The sequence below is a fragment of the Saccoglossus kowalevskii genome, chromosome 7 (genome assembly GCF_978046115.1).
Source record: "Saccoglossus kowalevskii chromosome 7, keSacKowa6.1, whole genome shotgun sequence".
Taxonomy (NCBI): domain Eukaryota; kingdom Metazoa; phylum Hemichordata; class Enteropneusta; family Harrimaniidae; genus Saccoglossus; species Saccoglossus kowalevskii.
Window position 1 is genome coordinate 20,545,060 of NC_140647.1, and position 22,383 is coordinate 20,567,442.

Genomic DNA, 22,383 nt, shown 5'->3' on the forward strand with positions numbered 1-22,383 from the left:
AACCAGTAGGAATTACAAAACAGTTGTTATAAGCCCTAAATCATGAACCAAACAGTGTAGACATGAATAGACAAAGTGGCACAAAATGACGAAAATTGTTAAAAGAATAAATCAAAAATAATTAAATGGTTTCACTGAGGATCGAACTCAGGGCCTTCTGCGTGTAAAGCAGACGTGATAACCGCTACACCATGAAACTAGGTGGAAATACCAAACAGTGGTTATAACCTCTACACCATAAGCCAAGCAGTGGAGACACGAATAGACAAAGTGGCACAAAATGACGAAAATTGTTGTGAGAATAAATGGTTAAAACCACTGTTTGTTAATTCCACCTGGTGGAATTAACAAACAGTGGTTTTAACCTCGACACCATAAGCCAAGCAGTGGAGACACGAATAGACAAAGTGGCATAAAATTGTGAAAATTGTTACGATAATAAATCAAAAATGTATTAATTGGTTTCACTGAGGATCGAACTCAGGGCCTTCTGCGTGTAAAGCAGACGTGATAACCGCTAAACCATGAAACCTGTTGGAATTACAAAACAGTGGTTATAACCACTACACCCTGAACTAAACTGTGCAGACACGAATTGGCAAAGTTGGATAAAATTGTGAAAATTTTTACGAGAATAAATCAAAAATTATTAATTGGTTTCGCTGAGGATTAAACTCAGGGACTTCTGCGTGTATACCAGATGTGCTATCCGCTACACCATGAAACCAGTAGGAATTACAAAACAGTGGTTATAAGCCCTAAATCATGAACCATACAGTGTAGACATGAATAGACAAAGTGGCACAAAATGACGAAAATTGTTAAAAGAATAAATCAAAAAGATATTAATTGGTTTCACTGAGGATCGAACTCAGGGCCTTCTGCGTGTAAAGCAGATGTGATAACCGCTACACCATGAAACCAGATTGAATTACCAATCCAGTGGTTATAACCTCTAAACCATGAACCAAACAGTGTAGACATGAATAGACAAAGTGGCACAAAAGGACGAAAATTGTTATGAGAATAAATCAAAAATTATTAATTGGTTTGACTGAGGATCGAAGTGAGGGCCTTCAGCGTGTAAAGCAGACATGATAACCGCTACACCATGAAACCAGTTGGAATTACTGAACAGTGGTTATAACCCCTACACCCTGAACTACACTGTGCAGACAAGAATTGGCAAAGTTGCATAAAATTGTGAAAATTGTTACGATAATAAATCAAAAATTTATTAATTGGTTTCACTGAGGATCGAACTCAGGGCCTTCTGCGTGTAAAGCAGACGTGATAACCGCTACACGATGAAACCAGTTGTAATTACAAAACAGTGGTTATAACCCCTACACCCTGAACTAAACTCTGCAGACACGAAGTGGCAAAGTGGCATAACATTTTGCAAATTGTTACGAGAATAAATCAAAAAGCTATTAATTGGTTACACTGAGGATCGAACTCAGGGCCTTCTGCGTGTAAAGCAGACGTGATAACTGCTACACCATGAAACCAGGTGGAATTACCAAACAGTGGTTATAACCTCTACACCATAAGCCAAGCAGTGGAGACATGAATAGACAAAGTGGCACAAAATGACGAAAATTGTTGTGAGAATAAATCAAAAATTTTTAATTGGTTTCACAGAGGATCGAAGTCAGGGCCTTCTGCGCGTAAAGCAGACGTGATAACCGCTGCACCACGAAACCAGTTGGAATTACAAAATAGTGGTTATAACCCATACACCCTGAACTAAACTGTGCAGACACGAATTGGCAAAGTGGCATAAAATTGTGAAAATTGTTACGAGAATAAATCAAAAATTATTAATTGGTTTCACTGAGGATCGAACTCAGGGCCTTCTGCGTGTAAAGCAGACGTAATAACCGCTACACCATGAAACCAGTAGGAATTACAGAACAGTGGTTATAAGCCCTAAATCATGAACCATACAGTGTAGACATGAATAGACAAAGTGGCACAAAATGACGAAAATTGTTAAAAGAATAAATCAAAATTAATTAATTGGTTTCACTGAGGATCGAACTCAGGGCCTTCTGCGTGTATACCAGATGTGATATTCGCTACACCATGAAACCAGTAGGAATTACAAAACAGTGGTTATAACCCCTAAATCATGAACCAAACAGTGTAGACATGAATAGACAAAGTAGCACAAAATGACGAAAATTGTTAAAAGAATAAATCAAAAATTATTAATTGGTTTGACTGAGGATCGAAGTCAGGGCCTTCTGCGTGTAAAGCAGACATGATAACCGCTACACCATGAAACCAGTTGGAATTACTGAACAGTGGTTATAACCCCTACACCCTGAACTACACTGTGCAGACACGAATTGGCAAAGTTGCATAAAATTGTTACGATAATAAATCAAAAATTTATTAATTGGTTTCACTGAGGATCGAAGTCAGGGCCTTCTGCGTGTAAAGCAGACGTGATAACGGCTACACCATGAAACCAGTTGTAATTACAAAACAGTGGTTATAACCAGTACACCCTGAACTAAACTGTGCAGACACGAATTGGCAAAGTGGCATAAAATTTTGCAAATTGTTACGCGAATAAATCAAAAAGTTATTAATTGGTTTCACTGAGGGCCTTCTGCGTGTAAAGCAGACGTGATAACCGCTACACCATGAAACCAGGTGGAATTACCAAACAGTGGTTATAACCCCTAAATCATGAACCAAACAGTGTAGACATGAATAGACAAAGTAGCACAAAATGACGAGAATTGTTAAAAGAATAAATCAAAAATCATTAATTGGTTTCACTGAGGATCGAACTCAGGGCCTTCTGCGTGTAAAGCAGACATGATAACCGCTAAACCATGAAACCAGTTGGAATTACCAAACAGTGGTTATAACCCCTACACCCTGAACTAAACTGTGCAGACACGAATTGGCAAAGTGGCATAAAATTGTGAAAATTGTTACGATAATAAATCAAAAATGTATTAATTGGTTTCACTGAGGATCGAACTCAGGGCCTTCTGCGTGTAAAGCAGACGTGATAACCGCTAAACCATGAAACCAGTTGGAATTACAAAACAGTGGTTATAACCCCTACACCCTGAACTAAACTGTGCAGACACGAATTGGCAAAGTGGCATAAATTTGTGAAAATTTTTACGAGAATAAATCAAAAATTATTAATTGGTTTCACTGAGGATCGAACTCATGGCCTTCTGCGTGTAAAGCAGACGTGATAACCGCTACACCATGAAACCAGTTGAAATTAACAAACAGTGGTTATAATATCTAAACCATGAAACAAACAGTGTAGACACGAATAGACAAAGTGGCACATAAGGAGGAAAATTGTTTCGAGAATAAATCAAAAATTATTAATTGGTTTCACTGAGGATCGAAGTCAGGTCCTTCTGCGTGTAAAGCAGACGTGATAACTGCTACACCATGAAACCAGTTGGAATTACAAAACAGTGGTTAGAACCCCTAAATCATGAACCAAACAGTGTAGACATGAATAGAAAAAGTGGCACAAAATGACGAAAATTGTTAAAAGAATAAATCAAAAATAATTAATTGGTTTCACTGAGGATCGAACTCAGGGCCTTCTGCGTGTAAAGCAGACATGATAACCACTACACCATGAAACCAGTTGGAATTACTGTACAGTGGTTATAACCCCTACACCCTGAACTAAACTGTGCAGACACGAATTGGCAAAGTTGCATAAAATTGTGAAAATTGTTACGATAATATATCAAAAAATTATTAATTGGTTTCACTGAGTATCGAACTAAGGGCCTTCTGCGTGTAAAGCAGACGTGATAACCGCTACACCATGAAAGCAGTTGTAATTACAAAACAGTGGTTATAACCCCTACACCCTGAACTAATCTGTGCAGACACGAAGTGGCAAAGTGGCATAAAATTTTGCAAATTGTTACGAGAATAAATCAAAAAGCTATTAATTGGTTTCACTGAGGATCGAACTCAGGGTCTTCTGCGTGTAAAGCAGACGTGATAACCGCTACACCATGAAACCAGTTGGAATTAACAAACAGTGGTTATAATCACTAAACCATGAAACAAACAGTGTAGACACGAATAGACAAAGTGGCACAAAAGAACGAAAATTGTTTCGAGAATAAATCAAAAATTATTAATTGGTTTCACTGAGGATCGAAGTCAGGTCCTTCTGCGTGTAAAGCAGACGTGATAACTGCTACACCATGAAACCAGTTGGAATTACAAAACAAAGATATATTATATAAATATAATATGTATTATATATATAAGATATATTATATAAATATAATATATCTTTGATTTTTGTGATTCCATATTTTAAAAATTGACGTTGAAATAAAACATTTCCATTTGAAGTAATGAGTGGATTATAGAACAAGGGTTCCATTTTGGTTCCATTTTGTCCAATACAGCTCAAACAAAAATTGTTTGTAAACAGTATAAGGGTATTAAGGACGCTATTCCGTCATCGTGGGTCAAACAATGTTGTAAACAAGCATTAACACCCAACCTAGTAATGTCAGAAATTCAGATCAAGCACAAACAGCACTCATATACAATAAGTACATGTACAACCAAGCTTTTGTCTCAACTCGTTGGCATGAACAAAATTGTGGAACCGATTTGCACATTCTACTGGTCACATCGCTTTCCTCAAATAGACTTCAGAATAATATGGCGCAATATCTACGGTGGCATCACGCCTAACCTACTAAGCGATTTAAATTTCAAAAATATACACAACGTTATTTTTACCAATACGTTACTTAACAAAATCGGCGTTCTTGATTCCGCCCTCTGCGACTTTTGTACAGTTGAAGAGGAAACGGTAATAAACATGCTAACGGGCTGTATTACTACCTCACCTATCTGGCAGTTTGTATTCAAATTAATATCATACATTTTTCCATACCAGTCAATAACGAGTGCTAGGAACTACATAATATTATTTGGTTTTTATGACTCTGACGATAAACCAAAACTAGCCCTGACAAACTATTTACTGACGCTGGCTCGTCATGTAGTGATACTGCGCCACAAGATATTTAAATCATCCAAACAAATAATTCCCATTGTGAACGTCTTCAGAAACTATAAGATGTATTACATTAATGACGACGAAACGCTTGTCTATGTCAGGTATGAAGGTCTCGCAGAAAATACCGCTAATAACGATTTCCAGGTAACATTCTGAGCTATTTCAAAATCAGTCTCACAATTCTATATAATTGACATGATAGTACAAGTGTAATAGCCACTAGTAATGTTATCATTATAAAAGCTAGATAAACGATCTGCTTTGTAGTAAGAATAATTATTTTTGTCTTATGCAACAATATGTCGATAGGTATTGTAACTCACCACTCTCGGTGGGCATCTATGAACATTGGTCGGACGACCACAGTTGCAGAGCAGGAGATCAAAGCCAATTCAATTTTCGTTAATTAAAGTAATATATTAGTATGTAACATATTATGTAAATATTTTTACTTTACATGACGGACCAGTGGGCTTTGTCTTTTAATAAAAGAAAGAAAAATCACGTCTGCTTTACACGCAAACGTCCCTGAGTTCGATCCTCAGTGAAACCAATTAATAGCTTTTTGATTTATTCTCGTAACAATTTTCATAATTTTTTGCCACTATGCCAATTCGTGTCTACACAGTTTAGTTTAGGGTGTAGTGGTTATAACCACTGTTTTGTAATTCCAACTGGTGTCATGGTGTAGCGGTTATCACGTCTGCTTTACACGCAGAAGGCCCTGAGTTCGATCCTCAGAGAAACCAATTAATAGCTTTTTGATTTATTCTCGTAACAATTTTCATAATTTTTTGCCACTATGCCAATTCGTGTCTACACAGTTTAGTTTAGGGTGTAGTGGTTATAACAATTTTCACAATTTTATGCATAAAATTTTGCAAATTGTTACGAGAATAAATCAAAAAGCTATTAATTGGTTTCACAAAGGATCGAACTCAGGGCCTTCTGCGTGTAAAGCAGACGTGATAACCGCTACACCACGAAACCAAGTGGAATTACCAAACAGTGGTTATAACCTCTACACCATAAGCCAAGCAGTGGAGACACGAATAGACAAAGTGGCACAAAATGACGAAAATTGTTGTGAGAATAAGTCAAAAATTGTTAATTGGTTTCACAGAGGATCGAAGTCAGGGCCTTCTGCGTGTAAAGCAGACGTGATAACCGCTACACCATGAAACCAGTTGGAATTACTAAACAGTGGTTATAACCGCGGTTTCATGGTGTAGCGGTTATCATGTCTGCTTTACACGCAGAAGGCCCTGAGTTCGATCCTCGGTGAAACCAATTAATTATTTTTGATTTATTCTTTTAACAATTTTCGTCATTTTGTGGCACTTTGTCTATTCATGTCTACACTGTTTGGTTCATGATTTGGGGCTTATAACCACTGTTTTGTAATTCCTACTGGTTTCATGGTGTTGCGGATATCACATCTGGTATACACGCAGAAGTCCCTGAGTTTAATCCTCAGCGAAACCAATTAATAATTTTTGATTTATTCTCGTAACAATTCTCACAATTTTATCCAACTTTGCCAATTCGTGTCTGCACAGTTTAGTTCAGGGTGTAGGGGTTACAACCACTTTTCGGTAATTCTAAGTGGTTTCATGGTGTAGCGGTTATCATGTCTGCTTTACACGCAGAAGGCCCTGAGTTCGATCCTCAGTGAAACCAATTAATAAATTTTGATTTATTCTCGCAACAATTTGCAAAATTTTATGCCACTTTGATAATTCGTGTCTGCACAGTTTAGTTCAGGGTGTAGGGGTTATAACCACTGTTTTGTAATTACAACTGGTTTCATGGTGTAGCAGTTATCACGTCTGCTTTACACGCAGAAGGACCTGACTTCGATCCTCAGTGAAACCAATTAATAATTTTTGATTTATTCTCGAAACAATTTTCGTTCTTTTGTGCCACTTTGTCTATTCGTGTCTACACTGTTTGTTTCATGGTTTAGTGATTATAACCACTGTTTGTTAATTCCAACTGGTTTCATGGTGTAGCGGTTATCACGTCTGCTTTACACGCAGAAGGCCCTGAGTTCGATCCTCAGTGAAACCAATTAATAGCTTTTTGATTTATTCTCGTAAAAATTTTCACAATTTTATGCCACTTTGCCAATTCGTGTCTGCACAGTTTAGTTCAGGGTGTAGGGGTTATAACCACTGTTTTGTAATTCCAACTGGTTTCATGGTGTAGCGGTTATCACGTCTGCTTTACACGCAGAAGGCCCTGAGTTCGATCCTCAGTGAAACCAATTAATAAATTTTTGATTTATTATCGTAACAATTTTCACAATTTTATGCCACTTTGCCAATTCGTGTCTGCACAGTTTAGTTCAGGGTGTAGGGGTTATAACCACTGTTTGGTAATTCAAACTGGTTTCATGGTTTAGCGGTTATCATGTCTGCTTTACACGCAGAAGGCCCTGACTTCGATCCTCAGTCAAACCAATTAATAATTTTTGATTTATTCTTTTAACAATTTTCGTCATTTTGTGCTACTTTGTCTATTCATGTCTACACTGTTTGGTTCATGATTTAGGGGTTATAACCACTGTTTTGTAATTCCTACTGGTTTCATGGTGTAGCGAATATCACATCTGGTATACACGCAGAAGGCCCTGAGTTCGATCCTCAGTGAAACCAATTAATTAATTTTGATTTATTCTTTTAACAATTTTCGTCATTTTGTGCCACTTTGTCTATTCATGTCTACACTGTATGGTTCATGATTTAGGGCTTATAACCACTGTTTTGTAATTCCTACTGGTTTCATGGTGTAGCGGTTATTACGTCTGCGTTACACGCAGAAGGCCCTGAGTTCGATCCTCAGTGAAACCAATTAATAAATTTTGATTTAGTCTCGCAACAATTTTCGTCCTTTTGTGCCACTTTGTCTATTCGTGTCTACACTGTTTGGTTCATGGTTTAGCGGTTATAATCACTGCTTAGTAATTCCAACTGGTTTCATGGTGTAGCGGTTATCACGTCTGCTTTACACGCAGAAGGCCCTGAGTTCGATCCTCAGTGAAACCAATTAATAATTTTTGATTTATTCTCGTAAAAATTTTCAAAATTTTATGCCACTTTGCCAATTCGTGTCTGCACAGTTTAGTTCAGGGTGTATGGGTTATAACCACTATTTTGTAATTCCAACTGGTTTCGTGGTGCAGCGGTTATCACGTCTGCTTTACACGCAGAAGGCCCTGACTTCGATCCTCTGTGAAACCAATTAAAAATTTTTGATTTATTCTCACAACAATTTTCGTCATTTTGTGCCACTTTGTCTATTCATGTCTCCACTGCTTGGCTTATGGTGTAGAGGTTATAACCACTGTTTGGTATTTCCACCTGGTTTCATGGTGTAGCAGTTATCACGTCTGCTTTACACGCAGAAGGCCCTGAGTTCGATCCTCAGTGTAACCAATTAATAGCTTTTTGATTTATTCTCGTAACAATTTGCAAAATGTTATGCCACTTTGTCTATTCATGTCTACACTGTTTGGTTCATGATTTGGGGCTTATAACCACTGTTTTGTAATTCCTACTGGTTTCATGGTGTTGCGGATATCACATCTGGTATACACGCAGAAGTCCCTGAGTTTAATCCTCAGCGAAACCAATTAATAATTTTTGATTTATTCTCGTAACAATTCTCACAATTTTATCCAACTTTGCCAATTCGTGTCTGCACAGTTTAGTTCAGGGTGTAGGGGTTACAACCACTTTTCGGTAATTCTAAGTGGTTTCATGGTGTAGCGGTTATCATGTCTGCTTTACACGCAGAAGGCCCTGAGTTCGATCCTCAGTGAAACCAATTAATAAATTTTGATTTATTCTCGCAACAATTTGCAAAATTTTATGCCACTTTGATAATTCGTGTCTGCACAGTTTAGTTCAGGGTGTAGGGGTTATAACCACTGTTTTGTAATTACAACTGGTTTCATGGTGTAGCAGTTATCACGTCTGCTTTACACGCAGAAGGACCTGACTTCGATCCTCAGTGAAACCAATTAATAATTTTTGATTTATTCTCGAAACAATTTTCGTTCTTTTGTGCCACTTTGTCTATTCGTGTCTACACTGTTTGTTTCATGGTTTAGTGATTATAACCACTGTTTGTTAATTCCAACTGGTTTCATGGTGTAGCGGTTATCACGTCTGCTTTACACGCAGAAGGCCCTGAGTTCGATCCTCAGTGAAACCAATTAATAGCTTTTTGATTTATTCTCGTAAAAATTTTCACAATTTTATGCCACTTTGCCAATTCGTGTCTGCACAGTTTAGTTCAGGGTGTAGGGGTTATAACCACTGTTTTGTAATTCCAACTGGTTTCATGGTGTAGCGGTTATCACGTCTGCTTTACACGCAGAAGGCCCTGAGTTCGATCCTCAGTGAAACCAATTAATAAATTTTTGATTTATTATCGTAACAATTTTCACAATTTTATGCCACTTTGCCAATTCGTGTCTGCACAGTTTAGTTCAGGGTGTAGGGGTTATAACCACTGTTTGGTAATTCAAACTGGTTTCATGGTTTAGCGGTTATCATGTCTGCTTTACACGCAGAAGGCACTGACTTCGATCCTCAGTCAAACCAATTAATAATTTTTGATTTATTCTTTTAACAATTTTCGTCATTTTGTGCTACTTTGTCTATTCATGTCTACACTGTTTGGTTCATGATTTAGGGGTTATAACCACTGTTTTGTAATTCCTACTGGTTTCATGGTGTAGCGAATATCACATCTGGTATACACGCAGAAGGCCCTGAGTTCGATCCTCAGTGAAACCAATTAATTAATTTTGATTTATTCTTTTAACAATTTTCGTCATTTTGTGCCACTTTGTCTATTCATGTCTACACTGTATGGTTCATGATTTAGGGCTTATAACCACTGTTTTGTAATTCCTACTGGTTTCATGGTGTAGCGGTTATTACGTCTGCGTTACACGCAGAAGGCCCTGAGTTCGATCCTCAGTGAAACCAATTAATAAATTTTGATTTAGTCTCGCAACAATTTTCGTCCTTTTGTGCCACTTTGTCTATTCGTGTCTACACTGTTTGGTTCATGGTTTAGCGGTTATAACCACTGCTTAGTAATTCCAACTGGTTTCATGGTGTAGCGGTTATCACGTCTGCTTTACACGCAGAAGGCCCTGAGTTCGATCCTCAGTGAAACCAATTAATAATTTTTGATTTATTCTCGTAAAAATTTTCAAAATTTTATGCCACTTTGCCAATTCGTGTCTGCACAGTTTAGTTCAGGGTGTATGGGTTATAACCACTATTTTGTAATTCCAACTGGTTTCGTGGTGCAGCGGTTATCACGTCTGCTTTACACGCAGAAGGCCCTGACTTCGATCCTCTGTGAAACCAATTAAAAATTTTTGATTTATTCTCACAACAATTTTCGTCATTTTGTGCCACTTTGTCTATTCATGTCTCCACTGCTTGGCTTATGGTGTAGAGGTTATAACCACTGTTTGGTATTTCCACCTGGTTTCATGGTGTAGCAGTTATCACGTCTGCTTTACACGCAGAAGGCCCTGAGTTCGATCCTCAGTGTAACCAATTAATAGCTTTTTGATTTATTCTCGTAACAATTTGCAAAATGTTATGCCACTTTGCCACTTCGTGTCTGCAGAGTTTAGTTCAGGGTGTAGGGGTTATAACCACTGTTTTGTAATTACAACTGGTTTCATCGTGTAGCGGTTATCACGTCTGCTTTACACGCAGAAGGCCCTGAGTTCGATCCTCAGTGAAACCAATTAATACATTTTTGATTTATTATCGTAACAATTTTCACAATTTTATGCAACTTTGCCAATTCTTGTCTGCACAGTGTAGTTCAGGGTGTAGGGGTTATAACCACTGTTCAGTAATTCCAACTGGTTTCATGGTGTAGCGGTTATCATGTCTGCTTTACACGCTGAAGGCCCTCACTTCGATCCTCAGTCAAACCAGTTAATAATTTTTGATTTATTCTCATAACAATTTTCGTCCTTTTGTGCCACTTTGTCTATTCATGTCTACACTGTTTGGTTCATGGTTTAGAGGTTATAACCACTGGATTGGTAATTCAATCTGGTTTCATGGTGTAGCGGTTATCACATCTGCTTTACACGCAGAAGGCCCTGAGTTCGATCCTCAGTGAAACCAATTAATATCTTTTTGATTTATTCTTTTAACAATTTTCGTCATTTTGTGCCACTTTGTCTATTCATGTCTCCACTGCTTGGCTTATGGTGTAGAGGTTATAACCACTGTTTGGCAATTCCACCTGGTTTCATGGTGTAGCGGTTATCACGTCTGCTTTACACGCAGAAGGCCCTGAGTTTGATCCTCAGTGAAACCAATTAATAGCTTTTTGATTTATTCTCGTAACAATTTGCAAAATGTTATGCCACTTTGCCACTTCGTGTCTGCACAGTTTAGTTCAGGGTGTACTGGTTATAACCACTGTATTGTAATTACAACTGGTTTCATGGTGTAGCGGTTATCACGTCTTCTTTACACGCAGAAGGCCCTGAGTTCGATCTTCAGTGAAACCAATTAATAAATTTTTGATTTATTATCGTAACAATTTTCACAATTTTATGCAACTTTGCCAATTAGTGTCTGCACAGTGTAGTTCAGGGTGTAGGGGTTATAACCACTGTTCAGTAATTCCAACTGGTTTCATGGTGTAGCGGTTATCATGTCTGCTTTACACGCAGAAGGCCCTGAGTTCGATCCTGAATGAAACCAATTAATTATTTTTGATTTATTCTTTTAACAATTTTCGTCATTTTGTGCCACTTCGTCTATTCATGTCTACACTGTATGGTTCATGATTTAGGGCTTATAACCACTGTTTTGTAATTCCTACTGGTTTCATGGTGTAGCGGATATCACATCTGGTATACACGCAGAAGTCCCTGAGTTTAATCCTCAGCGAAACCAATTAATAATTTTTGATTTATTCTCGTAAAAATTTTCACAATTTTATCCAACTTTGCCAATTCGTGTCTGCACAGTTTAGTTCAGGGTGTAGGGGTTATAACCACTGTTTTGTAATTCCAACTGGTTTCATGGTTTAGCGGTTATCACGTCTGCTTTACACGCAGAAGGCCCTGAGTTCGATCCTCAGTGAAACCAATTAACAATTTTTGATTTATTCTCGCGACAATTTTCGTCATTTTGTGCCACTTTGTCTATTCGTGTCTCCACTGCTTGGCTTATGGTGTCGAGGTTAAAACCACTGTTTGTTAATTCCACCAGGTGGAATTAACAAACAGTGGTTTTAACCATTTATTCTCACAACAATTTTCGTCATTTTGTGCCACTTTGTCTATTCGTGTCTCCACTGCTTGGCTTATGGTGTAGAGGTTATAACCACTGTTTGGTATTTCCACCTAGTTTCATGGTGTAGCGGTTATCACGTCTGCTTTACACGCAGAAGGCCCTGAGTTCGATCCTCAGTGAAACCATTTAATTATTTTTGATTTATTCTTTTAACAATTTTCGTCATTTTGTGCCACTTTGTCTATTCATGTCTACACTGTTTGGTTCATGATTTAGGGCTTATAACCACTGTTTTGTAATTCCTACTGGTTTCATGGTGTAGCGGATATCACATCTGGTATACACGCAGAAGTCCCTGAGTTTAATCCTCAGCGAAACCAATTAATAATTTTTGATTTATTCTCGTAACAATTTTCAAAATTTTATCCAACTTTGCCAATTCGTGTCTGCACAGTTTAGTTCAGGGTGTAGGGGTTACAACCACTTTTTGGTAATGCTAAGTGGTTTCATGGTGTAGCGGTTATTTCGTCTGCTTTACACGAAGAAGGCCCTGAGTTCGATCCTCAGTGAAACCAATTAATAAATTTTGATTTATTCTCGTAACAATTTGCAAAATTTTATGCCACTTTGATTATTCGTGTCTGCACAGTTTAGTTCAGGTTGTAGGGGTTCTAACCACTGTTTTGTAATTCCAACTGGTTTCATGGTGTAGCAGTTATCACGTCTGCTTTACACGCAGAAGGACCTGACTTCGATCCTCAGTGAAACCAATTAATAATTTTTGATTTATTCTCGTAACAATTTTCGTTCTTTTGTGCCACTTTGTCTATTCGTGTCTACACTGTTTGGTTCATGGTTTAGTGGTTATAACCACTGTTTGTTAATTCCAACTGGTTTCATGGTGTAGCGGTTATCACGTTTGCTTTACACGCAGAATGCCCTGAGTTCGATCCTCAGTGAAACCAATTAATAATTCTTGATTTATTCTCGTAAAAATTTTCACAATTTTATGCCACTTTGCCAATTCGTGTCTGCACAGTTTAGTTCTGGGTATAGGGTTATAACCACAGTTTTGTAATTCCAACTGGTTTCATGGTGCAGCGGTTATCATGTCTGCTTTACACGCAGAAGGCCCTGACTTCGATCCTCCGTGAAACCAATTAACAATTTTTGATTTATTCTCGCAACAATTTTCGGCATTTTGTGCCACTTTGTCTATTCGTGTCTCCACTGCTTGGCTTATGGTGTCGAGGTTATAACCACGGTTTGGTAATTCCACCTGGTTTCATGGTGTAGCGGTTATCACGTATGCTTTACACGCAGAAGGCCCTGAGTTCGATCCTCAGTGAAACCAATTAATACCTTTTTGATTTATTATCGTAACAATTTGCAAAATTTTATGCCACTTTGCCAATTCGAGTCTGCACAGTTTAGTTCAAGGTGTAGGGGTTATAACCACTGTATTGTAATTCCAACTGGTTTCATGGTTTAGCGGTTATCATGTCTGCTTTACACGCAGAAGGCCCTGAGTTCGATCCTGAATTAAACCAATTAATTATTTTTGATTTATTCTTTTAACAATTTTCGTCATTTTGTGCCACTTTGTCTATTCATGTCTACACTGTTTGGTTCATGATTTAGGGCTTATAACCACTGTTTTGTAATTGCTACTGGTTTCATGGTGTAGCGGATATCACATCTGGTATACACGCAGAAGTCCCTGAGATTAATCCTCAGCGAAACCAATTAATAATTTTTGATTTATTCTCGTAACAATTCTCACAATTTTATCCAACTTTGCCAATTCGTGTCTGCACAGTTTAGTTCATGGTTTAGTGATTATAACCACTGTTTGTTGTTTCCAACTGGTTTCATGGTGTAGCGGTTATCACGTCTGCTTTACACGCAGAAGGCCTTGAGTTCGATCCTCAGTGAAACCAATTAATAATTTTTGATTTATTCTCGTAAAAATTTTCACAATTTTATGCCACTTTGCCGATTCGTGTCTGCACAGTTTAGTTCAGGGTGTAGGGGTTATAACCACTGTTTTGTAATTCCAACTGGTTTCATGGTGCAGCGGTTATCATGTCTGCTTTACACGCAGAAGGCCCTGACTTCGATCCTCCGTGAAACCAATTAACAATTTTTGATTTATTCTCGCAACAATTTTCGTCATTTTGTGCCACTTTGTCTATTCGTGTCTCCACTGCTTGGCTTATGGTGTCGAGGTTATAACCACTGTTTTGTAATTCAAACTGGTTTCATGGTTTAGCGGTTATCACGTCTTCTTTACACGCAGAAGGCCCTGAGTTCGATCTTCAGTGAAAGCAATTAATAAATTTTTGATTTATTATCGTAACAATTTTCACAATTTTATGCAACTTTGCCAATTCGTGTCTGCACTGTGTAGTTCAGGGTGTAGGGGTTATAACCACTGTTCAGTAATTCCAACTGGTTTCATGGTGCAGCGGTTATCACGTCTGCTTTACACGCAGAAGGCCCTGACTTCGATCCTCTGTGAAACCAATTAACAATTTTTGATTTATTCTCACAACAATTTTCGTCATTTTGTGCCACTTTGTCTATTCATGTCTCCACTGCTTGGCTTATGGTGTAGAGGTTATAACCACTGTTTGGTAATTCCACCTGGTTTCATGGTGTAGCGGTTATCACGTCTGCTTTACACGCAGAAGGCCCTGAGTTCGATCCTCAGTGAAACCAATTAGTAACTTTTTGATTTATTCTCGTAGCAATTTGCAAAATTTTATGCAACTTTGCCGATTTATGTCTGCACAGTGTAGTTCAGGGTGTAGGGGTTATAACCACTGTTCAGTAATTCCAACTGGTTTCATGGTGTAGCGGTTATCATGTCTGCTTTACACGCTGAAGGCTCTGACTTCGATCCTCAGTCAAACCAATTAATAATTTTTGATTTTTTCTCATAACAATTTTCGTCCTTTTGTGCCACTTTGTCTATTCATGTCTACACTGTTACGTTCATGGTTTAGAGGTTATAACCACTGTTCGGTAATTCCAACTGGTTTCATTGTGTAGCGGTTATCACGTCTGCTTTACACGCAGAAGGCCCTGAGTTCGATCCTCAGTGAAACCAATTAATAGCTTTTTGATTTATTCTCTAACAATTTGCAAAATTTTATGCCACTTTGCCACTTCGTGTCTGCACAGATTAGTTCAGGGTGTAGGGGTTATAACCACTGTTTTGTAATTGCAACTGGTTTCATGGTGTAGCGGTTATCACGTCTGCTTTACACGCAGAATGCCCTGAGTTCGATACTCAGTGAAACCAATTAATAAATTTTTGATTTATTATCGTAACAATTTTCACAATTTTATGCAACTTTGTCAATTCGTGTCTGCACAGTTTAGTTCAGGGTGTAGGGGTGATAACCACTGTTTTGTAATTACAACTGGTTTCATGGTGTAGCGGTTATCACGTCTGCTTTACACGCAGAAGGCCCTGACTTCGATCCTCTGTGAAACCAATTAACAATTTTTGATTTATTCTCACAACAATTTTCGTCATTTTGTGCCACTTTGTCTATTCATGTCTCCACTGCTTGGCTTATGGTGTAGAGGTTATAACCACTGTTTGGTAATTCCACCTGGTTTCATGGTGTAGCGGTTATCACGTCTGCTTTACACGCAGAAGGCCCTGAGTTCGATCCTCAGTGAAACCAATTAGTAACTTTTTGATTTATTCTCGTAGCAATTTGCAAAATTTTATGCAACTTTGCCAAATCATGTCTGCACAGTGTAGTTCAGGGTGTAGGGGTTATAACCACTGTTCAGTAATTCCAACTGGTTTCATGGTGTAGCGGTTATCATGTCTGCTTTACACGCTGAAGGCTCTGACTTCGATCCTCAGTCAAACCAATTAATAATTTTTGATTTTTTCTCATAACAATTTTCGTCCTTTGGTGCCACTTTGTCTATTCATGTCTACACTGTTTGGTTCATGGTTTAGAGGTTATAACCACTGTTTGGTAATTCCAACTGGTTTCATGGTGTAGCGGTTATCACATCTGCTTTACATGCAGAAGGCCCTGAGTTCGATTCTCAGTGAAACCAATTAATAACTTTTTGATTTATTATCGTAACAATTTTCACAATTTTATGCAACTTTGCCAATTCGTGTCTGCACAGTTTAGTTCAGGGTGTAGGGGTTATAACCACTGTACAGCAATTCCAACTGGTTTCATGGATTAGCGGTTATCATGTCTGCTTTACACGCAGAAGACCCAGAGTTCGATCCTCAGTGAAACCAATTAATTATTTTTGATTTATTCTTTTAACAATTTTCGTCATTTTGTGCCACTTTGTCTATTCATGTCTACACTGTTTGGTTCATGATTTAGGGCTTATAACCACTGTTTTGTAATTGCTACTGGTTTCATGGTGTAACGGATATCACATCTGGTATACACGCAGAAGTCCCTGAGTTTAATCCTCAGCGAAACCAATTAATAATTTTTGATTTATTCTCGTAACAATTCTCACAATTTTATCCAACTTTGCCAATTCGTGTCTGCACAGTTTAGTTCATGGTTTAGTGATTATAACCACTGTTTGTTAATTCCAACTGGTTTCATGGTGTAGCGGTTATCACGTCTGCTTTACACGCAGAAGGCCCTGAGTTCGATCCTCAGTGAAACCAATTAATAATTTTTGATTTATTCTTGTAAAAATTTTCACAATTTTATGCCACTTTGCCAATTCGTGTCTGCACAGTTTAGTTCAGGGTGTAGGGGTTATAACCACTGTTCAGTAATTCCAACTGGTTTCATGGTGCAGCGGTTATCATGTCTGCTTTACACGCAGAAGGCCCTGACTTCGATCCTCCGTGAAACCAATTAACAATTTTTGATTTATTCTCGCAACAATTTTCGTCATTTTGTGCCACTTTGACTATTCGTGTCTCCACTGCTTGGATTATGGTGTCGAGGTTATAACCACTGTTTTGTAATTCAAACTGGTTTCATGGTTTAGCGGTTATCACGTCTGCTTTACACGCAGAAGGCCCTGATTTCGATCCTCAGTGAAACCAATTAATAAATTTTTGATTTATTATAGTAACAATTTTCACAATTTTATGCAACTTTGCCAATTAGTGTCTGCACAGTGTAGTTCAGGGTGTAGGGGTTATAACCACTGTTCAGTAATTCCAACTGGTTTCATGGTGTAGCGGTTATCATGTCTGCTTTACACGCAGAAGGCCCTGAGTTCGATCCTTAGTGAAACCAATTAATGATTTTTGATTTATTCTTTTAACAATTCTCGTCATTTTGTGCTACTTTGTCTATTCATGTCTACACTGTTTGGTTCATGATTTAGGGGTTATAACTACTGTTTGGTAATTCCACCTGGTTTCATGGTGTAGCGGTTATCACGTCTGCTTTATACGCAGAAGGCCCTCAGTGAAACCAATTAATAACTTTTTGATTTATTCTCGTAACAATTTGCAAAATTTTATGCCACTTTGCCAATTCGTGTCTGCACAGTTTAGTTCAGGGTGTAGGGGTGATAACCACTGTTTTGTAATTACAACTGGTTTCATGGTGTAGCGGTTATCACGTCTGCTTTACACGCAGAAGGCCCTGAGTTCGATCCTCAGTGAAACCAATTAACAATTTTTGATTTATTCTCACAACAATTTTCGTCATTTTGTGCCACTTTGTCTATTCATGTCTACACGGTATGGTTCATGGTTTAGAGGTTATAACCACTGTTTGGTAATTCCAACTGGTTTCATGGTGTAGCGGTTATCACGTCTGCTTTACACGCAGAAGGCCCTGAGTTCGATCCTCAGTGAAACCAATTAATACACTTTTGATTTATTATCGTAACAATTTTCACAATTTTATGCAACTTTGCCAATTCTTGTCTGCACAGTGTAGTTCAGGGTGTAGGGGTTATAACCACTGTTCAGTAATTCCAACTGGTTTCATGGTGTAGCGGTTATCATATCTGCTTTACACGCTGAAGGCCCTGACTTCGATCCTCCGTGAAACCAATTAACAATTTTTGATTTATTCTCGCAACAATTTTCGTCATTTTGTGCCACTTTGTCTATTCGTGTCTCCACTGCTTGGCTTATGGTGTCGAGGTTAAACCACTGTTTGGTAATTCCACCTGGTTTCATGGTGTAGCGGTTATCCCGTCTGCTTTACACGCAGAAAGCCCTGAGTTCGATCCTCAGTGAAACCAATTAGTAACTTTTTGATTTATTCTCGTAGCAATTTGCAAAATGTTATGCCACTATGCCAATTCGTGTCTGCACAGTTCAGTTCAGGGTGTAGGGGTTATAACCACTGTTTTGTAATTCCAACTGGTTTCATGGTTTAGCGGTTATCATGTCTGCTTTACACGCAGAAGACCCTGAGTTCGATCCTCAGTGAAACCAATTAATAATTTTTGATTTATTCTCGTAACAATTTTCAAAATTTTATCCAACTTTGCCAATTCGTGTCTGCACAGTTTAGTTCAGGGTGTAGGGGTTACAACCACTTTTTGGTAATGCTAAGTGGTTTCATGGTGTAGCGGTTATTTCGTCTGCTTTACACGAAGAAGGCCCTGAGTTCGATCCTCAGTGAAACCAATTAATAAATTTTGATTTATTCTCGTAACAATTTGCAAAATTTTATGCCACTTTGATTATTCGTGTCTGCACAGTTTAGTTCAGGTTGTAGGGGTTCTAACCACTGTTTTGTAATTCCAACTGGTTTCATGGTGTAGCAGTTATCACGTCTGCTTTACACGCAGAAGGACCTGACTTCGATCCTCAGTGAAACCAATTAATAATTTTTGATTTATTCTCGTAACAATTTTCGTTCTTTTGTGCCACTTTGTCTATTCGTGTCTACACTGTTTGGTTCATGGTTTAGTGGTTATAACCACTGTTTGTTAATTCCAACTGGTTTCATGGTGTAGCGGTTATCACGTTTGCTTTACACGCAGAATGCCCTGAGTTCGATCCTCAGTGAAACCAATTAATAATTCTTGATTTATTCTCGTAAAAATTTTCACAATTTTATGCCACTTTGCCAATTCGTGTCTGCACAGTTTAGTTCTGGGTATAGGGTTATAACCACAGTTTTGTAATTCCAACTGGTTTCATGGTGCAGCGGTTATCATGTCTGCTTTACACGCAGAAGGCCCTGACTTCGATCCTCCGTGAAACCAATTAACAATTTTTGATTTATTCTCGCAACAATTTTCGGCATTTTGTGCCACTTTGTCTATTCGTGTCTCCACTGCTTGGCTTATGGTGTCGAGGTTATAACCACGGTTTGGTAATTCCACCTGGTTTCATGGTGTAGCGGTTATCACGTATGCTTTACACGCAGAAGGCCCTGAGTTCGATCCTCAGTGAAACCAATTAATACCTTTTTGATTTATTATCGTAACAATTTGCAAAATTTTATGCCACTTTGCCAATTCGAGTCTGCACAGTTTAGTTCAAGGTGTAGGGGTTATAACCACTGTATTGTAATTCCAACTGGTTTCATGGTTTAGCGGTTATCATGTCTGCTTTACACGCAGAAGGCCCTGAGTTCGATCCTGAATTAAACCAATTAATTATTTTTGATTTATTCTTTTAACAATTTTCGTCATTTTGTGCCACTTTGTCTATTCATGTCTACACTGTTTGGTTCATGATTTAGGGCTTATAACCACTGTTTTGTAATTGCTACTGGTTTCATGGTGTAGCGGATATCACATCTGGTATACACGCAGAAGTCCCTGAGATTAATCCTCAGCGAAACCAATTAATAATTTTTGATTTATTCTCGTAACAATTCTCACAATTTTATCCAACTTTGCCAATTCGTGTCTGCACAGTTTAGTTCATGGTTTAGTGATTATAACCACTGTTTGTTGTTTCCAACTGGTTTCATGGTGTAGCGGTTATCACGTCTGCTTTACACGCAGAAGGCCTTGAGTTCGATCCTCAGTGAAACCAATTAATAATTTTTGATTTATTCTCGTAAAAATTTTCACAATTTTATGCCACTTTGCCGATTCGTGTCTGCACAGTTTAGTTCAGGGTGTAGGGGTTATAACCACTGTTTTGTAATTCCAACTGGTTTCATGGTGCAGCGGTTATCATGTCTGCTTTACACGCAGAAGGCCCTGACTTCGATCCTCCGTGAAACCAATTAACAATTTTTGATTTATTCTCGCAACAATTTTCGTCATTTTGTGCCACTTTGTCTATTCGTGTCTCCACTGCTTGGCTTATGGTGTCGAGGTTATAACCACTGTTTTGTAATTCAAACTGGTTTCATGGTTTAGCGGTTATCACGTCTTCTTTACACGCAGAAGGCCCTGAGTTCGATCTTCAGTGAAAGCAATTAATAAATTTTTGATTTATTATCGTAACAATTTTCACAATTTTATGCAACTTTGCCAATTCGTGTCTGCACTGTGTAGTTCAGGGTGTAGGGGTTATAACCACTGTTCAGTAATTCCAACTGGTTTCATGGTGCAGCGGTTATCACGTCTGCTTTACACGCAGAAGGCCCTGACTTCGATCCTCTGTGAAACCAATTAACAATTTTTGATTTATTCTCACAACAATTTTCGTCATTTTGTGCCACTTTGTCTATTCATGTCTCCACTGCTTGGCTTATGGTGTAGAGGTTATAACCACTGTTTGGTAATTCCACCTGGTTTCATGGTGTAGCGGTTATCACGTCTGCTTTACACGCAGAAGGCCCTGAGTTCGATCCTCAGTGAAACCAATTAGTAACTTTTTGATTTATTCTCGTAGCAATTTGCAAAATTTTATGCAACTTTGCCGATTTATGTCTGCACAGTGTAGTTCAGGGTGTAGGGGTTATAACCACTGTTCAGTAATTCCAACTGGTTTCATGGTGTAGCGGTTATCATGTCTGCTTTACACGCTGAAGGCTCTGACTTCGATCCTCAGTCAAACCAATTAATAATTTTTGATTTTTTCTCATAACAATTTTCGTCCTTTTGTGCCACTTTGTCTATTCATGTCTACACTGTTACGTTCATGGTTTAGAGGTTATAACCACTGTTTGGTAATTCCAACTGGTTTCATTGTGTAGCGGTTATCACGTCTGCTTTACACGCAGAAGGCCCTGAGTTCGATCCTCAGTGAAACCAATTAATAGCTTTTTGATTTATTCTCTAACAATTTGCAAAATTTTATGCCACTTTGCCACTTCGTGTCTGCACAGATTAGTTCAGGGTGTAGGGGTTATAACCACTGTTTTGTAATTGCAACTGGTTTCATGGTGTAGCGGTTATCACGTCTGCTTTACACGCAGAATGCCCTGAGTTCGATACTCAGTGAAACCAATTAATAAATTTTTGATTTATTATCGTAACAATTTTCACAATTTTATGCAACTTTGTCAATTCGTGTCTGCACAGTTTAGTTCAGGGTGTAGGGGTGATAACCACTGTTTTGTAATTACAACTGGTTTCATGGTGTAGCGGTTATCACGTCTGCTTTACACGCAGAAGGCCCTGACTTCGATCCTCTGTGAAACCAATTAACAATTTTTGATTTATTCTCACAACAATTTTCGTCATTTTGTGCCACTTTGTCTATTCATGTCTCCACTGCTTGGCTTATGGTGTAGAGGTTATAACCACTGTTTGGTAATTCCACCTGGTTTCATGGTGTAGCGGTTATCACGTCTGCTTTACACGCAGAAGGCCCTGAGTTCGATCCTCAGTGAAACCAATTAGTAACTTTTTGATTTATTCTCGTAGCAATTTGCAAAATTTTATGCAACTTTGCCAAATCATGTCTGCACAGTGTAGTTCAGGGTGTAGGGGTTATAACCACTGTTCAGTAATTCCAACTGGTTTCATGGTGTAGCGGTTATCATGTCTGCTTTACACGCTGAAGGCTCTGACTTCGATCCTCAGTCAAACCAATTAATAATTTTTGATTTTTTCTCATAACAATTTTCGTCCTTTGGTGCCACTTTGTCTATTCATGTCTACACTGTTTGGTTCATGGTTTAGAGGTTA

The 22,383-nt window shown here is 38.2% G+C and overlaps 36 non-coding genes across 36 annotated transcripts; 29 read left to right on the forward strand and 7 right to left on the reverse strand.

Annotated features, from left to right (window-relative positions):
- Nucleotides 1-126: 126 nt before the first annotated feature.
- On the reverse strand, nucleotides 127-199 carry TRNAV-UAC (transfer RNA valine (anticodon UAC)). The gene has a single exon. It is a non-coding gene; the product is annotated as a tRNA-Val (tRNA).
- Nucleotides 200-850: 651 nt separating this feature from the next.
- Nucleotides 851-923, reverse strand: TRNAV-UAC (transfer RNA valine (anticodon UAC)). The gene has a single exon. It is a non-coding gene; the product is annotated as a tRNA-Val (tRNA).
- Nucleotides 924-1,242: 319 nt separating this feature from the next.
- Nucleotides 1,243-1,315, reverse strand: TRNAV-UAC (transfer RNA valine (anticodon UAC)). Its single transcript has one exon. It is a non-coding gene; the product is annotated as a tRNA-Val (tRNA).
- Nucleotides 1,316-1,828: 513 nt separating this feature from the next.
- Nucleotides 1,829-1,901, reverse strand: TRNAV-UAC (transfer RNA valine (anticodon UAC)). The gene has a single exon. It is a non-coding gene; the product is annotated as a tRNA-Val (tRNA).
- Nucleotides 1,902-3,175: 1,274 nt separating this feature from the next.
- On the reverse strand, nucleotides 3,176-3,248 carry TRNAV-UAC (transfer RNA valine (anticodon UAC)). The gene has a single exon. It is a non-coding gene; the product is annotated as a tRNA-Val (tRNA).
- Nucleotides 3,249-3,565: 317 nt separating this feature from the next.
- On the reverse strand, nucleotides 3,566-3,638 carry TRNAV-UAC (transfer RNA valine (anticodon UAC)). Its single transcript has one exon. It is a non-coding gene; the product is annotated as a tRNA-Val (tRNA).
- A 319-nt stretch (nucleotides 3,639-3,957) lies between these two features.
- Nucleotides 3,958-4,030, reverse strand: TRNAV-UAC (transfer RNA valine (anticodon UAC)). Its single transcript has one exon. It is a non-coding gene; the product is annotated as a tRNA-Val (tRNA).
- A 2,240-nt stretch (nucleotides 4,031-6,270) lies between these two features.
- On the forward strand, nucleotides 6,271-6,343 carry TRNAV-UAC (transfer RNA valine (anticodon UAC)). Its single transcript has one exon. It is a non-coding gene; the product is annotated as a tRNA-Val (tRNA).
- A 317-nt stretch (nucleotides 6,344-6,660) lies between these two features.
- On the forward strand, nucleotides 6,661-6,733 carry TRNAV-UAC (transfer RNA valine (anticodon UAC)). The gene has a single exon. It is a non-coding gene; the product is annotated as a tRNA-Val (tRNA).
- A 317-nt stretch (nucleotides 6,734-7,050) lies between these two features.
- TRNAV-UAC (transfer RNA valine (anticodon UAC)) lies at nucleotides 7,051-7,123 on the forward strand. The gene has a single exon. It is a non-coding gene; the product is annotated as a tRNA-Val (tRNA).
- Nucleotides 7,124-7,246: 123 nt separating this feature from the next.
- On the forward strand, nucleotides 7,247-7,319 carry TRNAV-UAC (transfer RNA valine (anticodon UAC)). Its single transcript has one exon. It is a non-coding gene; the product is annotated as a tRNA-Val (tRNA).
- Nucleotides 7,320-8,027: 708 nt separating this feature from the next.
- Nucleotides 8,028-8,100, forward strand: TRNAV-UAC (transfer RNA valine (anticodon UAC)). Its single transcript has one exon. It is a non-coding gene; the product is annotated as a tRNA-Val (tRNA).
- Nucleotides 8,101-8,808: 708 nt separating this feature from the next.
- On the forward strand, nucleotides 8,809-8,881 carry TRNAV-UAC (transfer RNA valine (anticodon UAC)). Its single transcript has one exon. It is a non-coding gene; the product is annotated as a tRNA-Val (tRNA).
- A 317-nt stretch (nucleotides 8,882-9,198) lies between these two features.
- Nucleotides 9,199-9,271, forward strand: TRNAV-UAC (transfer RNA valine (anticodon UAC)). Its single transcript has one exon. It is a non-coding gene; the product is annotated as a tRNA-Val (tRNA).
- Nucleotides 9,272-9,394: 123 nt separating this feature from the next.
- On the forward strand, nucleotides 9,395-9,467 carry TRNAV-UAC (transfer RNA valine (anticodon UAC)). The gene has a single exon. It is a non-coding gene; the product is annotated as a tRNA-Val (tRNA).
- Nucleotides 9,468-10,175: 708 nt separating this feature from the next.
- Nucleotides 10,176-10,248, forward strand: TRNAV-UAC (transfer RNA valine (anticodon UAC)). The gene has a single exon. It is a non-coding gene; the product is annotated as a tRNA-Val (tRNA).
- Nucleotides 10,249-10,761: 513 nt separating this feature from the next.
- Nucleotides 10,762-10,834, forward strand: TRNAV-UAC (transfer RNA valine (anticodon UAC)). The gene has a single exon. It is a non-coding gene; the product is annotated as a tRNA-Val (tRNA).
- Nucleotides 10,835-11,153: 319 nt separating this feature from the next.
- On the forward strand, nucleotides 11,154-11,226 carry TRNAV-UAC (transfer RNA valine (anticodon UAC)). Its single transcript has one exon. It is a non-coding gene; the product is annotated as a tRNA-Val (tRNA).
- Nucleotides 11,227-11,349: 123 nt separating this feature from the next.
- Nucleotides 11,350-11,422, forward strand: TRNAV-UAC (transfer RNA valine (anticodon UAC)). The gene has a single exon. It is a non-coding gene; the product is annotated as a tRNA-Val (tRNA).
- Nucleotides 11,423-12,463: 1,041 nt separating this feature from the next.
- Nucleotides 12,464-12,536, forward strand: TRNAV-UAC (transfer RNA valine (anticodon UAC)). Its single transcript has one exon. It is a non-coding gene; the product is annotated as a tRNA-Val (tRNA).
- Nucleotides 12,537-13,243: 707 nt separating this feature from the next.
- Nucleotides 13,244-13,316, forward strand: TRNAV-UAC (transfer RNA valine (anticodon UAC)). The gene has a single exon. It is a non-coding gene; the product is annotated as a tRNA-Val (tRNA).
- Nucleotides 13,317-14,218: 902 nt separating this feature from the next.
- Nucleotides 14,219-14,291, forward strand: TRNAV-UAC (transfer RNA valine (anticodon UAC)). Its single transcript has one exon. It is a non-coding gene; the product is annotated as a tRNA-Val (tRNA).
- A 708-nt stretch (nucleotides 14,292-14,999) lies between these two features.
- Nucleotides 15,000-15,072, forward strand: TRNAV-UAC (transfer RNA valine (anticodon UAC)). The gene has a single exon. It is a non-coding gene; the product is annotated as a tRNA-Val (tRNA).
- Nucleotides 15,073-15,390: 318 nt separating this feature from the next.
- Nucleotides 15,391-15,463, forward strand: TRNAV-UAC (transfer RNA valine (anticodon UAC)). Its single transcript has one exon. It is a non-coding gene; the product is annotated as a tRNA-Val (tRNA).
- Nucleotides 15,464-15,585: 122 nt separating this feature from the next.
- TRNAV-UAC (transfer RNA valine (anticodon UAC)) lies at nucleotides 15,586-15,658 on the forward strand. The gene has a single exon. It is a non-coding gene; the product is annotated as a tRNA-Val (tRNA).
- A 318-nt stretch (nucleotides 15,659-15,976) lies between these two features.
- Nucleotides 15,977-16,049, forward strand: TRNAV-UAC (transfer RNA valine (anticodon UAC)). The gene has a single exon. It is a non-coding gene; the product is annotated as a tRNA-Val (tRNA).
- Nucleotides 16,050-16,367: 318 nt separating this feature from the next.
- On the forward strand, nucleotides 16,368-16,440 carry TRNAV-UAC (transfer RNA valine (anticodon UAC)). Its single transcript has one exon. It is a non-coding gene; the product is annotated as a tRNA-Val (tRNA).
- A 513-nt stretch (nucleotides 16,441-16,953) lies between these two features.
- On the forward strand, nucleotides 16,954-17,026 carry TRNAV-UAC (transfer RNA valine (anticodon UAC)). The gene has a single exon. It is a non-coding gene; the product is annotated as a tRNA-Val (tRNA).
- Nucleotides 17,027-17,918: 892 nt separating this feature from the next.
- On the forward strand, nucleotides 17,919-17,991 carry TRNAV-UAC (transfer RNA valine (anticodon UAC)). Its single transcript has one exon. It is a non-coding gene; the product is annotated as a tRNA-Val (tRNA).
- A 122-nt stretch (nucleotides 17,992-18,113) lies between these two features.
- On the forward strand, nucleotides 18,114-18,186 carry TRNAV-UAC (transfer RNA valine (anticodon UAC)). Its single transcript has one exon. It is a non-coding gene; the product is annotated as a tRNA-Val (tRNA).
- A 1,098-nt stretch (nucleotides 18,187-19,284) lies between these two features.
- TRNAV-UAC (transfer RNA valine (anticodon UAC)) lies at nucleotides 19,285-19,357 on the forward strand. Its single transcript has one exon. It is a non-coding gene; the product is annotated as a tRNA-Val (tRNA).
- A 902-nt stretch (nucleotides 19,358-20,259) lies between these two features.
- TRNAV-UAC (transfer RNA valine (anticodon UAC)) lies at nucleotides 20,260-20,332 on the forward strand. Its single transcript has one exon. It is a non-coding gene; the product is annotated as a tRNA-Val (tRNA).
- A 708-nt stretch (nucleotides 20,333-21,040) lies between these two features.
- On the forward strand, nucleotides 21,041-21,113 carry TRNAV-UAC (transfer RNA valine (anticodon UAC)). The gene has a single exon. It is a non-coding gene; the product is annotated as a tRNA-Val (tRNA).
- A 318-nt stretch (nucleotides 21,114-21,431) lies between these two features.
- On the forward strand, nucleotides 21,432-21,504 carry TRNAV-UAC (transfer RNA valine (anticodon UAC)). Its single transcript has one exon. It is a non-coding gene; the product is annotated as a tRNA-Val (tRNA).
- Nucleotides 21,505-21,626: 122 nt separating this feature from the next.
- Nucleotides 21,627-21,699, forward strand: TRNAV-UAC (transfer RNA valine (anticodon UAC)). The gene has a single exon. It is a non-coding gene; the product is annotated as a tRNA-Val (tRNA).
- A 318-nt stretch (nucleotides 21,700-22,017) lies between these two features.
- TRNAV-UAC (transfer RNA valine (anticodon UAC)) lies at nucleotides 22,018-22,090 on the forward strand. Its single transcript has one exon. It is a non-coding gene; the product is annotated as a tRNA-Val (tRNA).
- Nucleotides 22,091-22,383: the final 293 nt, after the last annotated feature.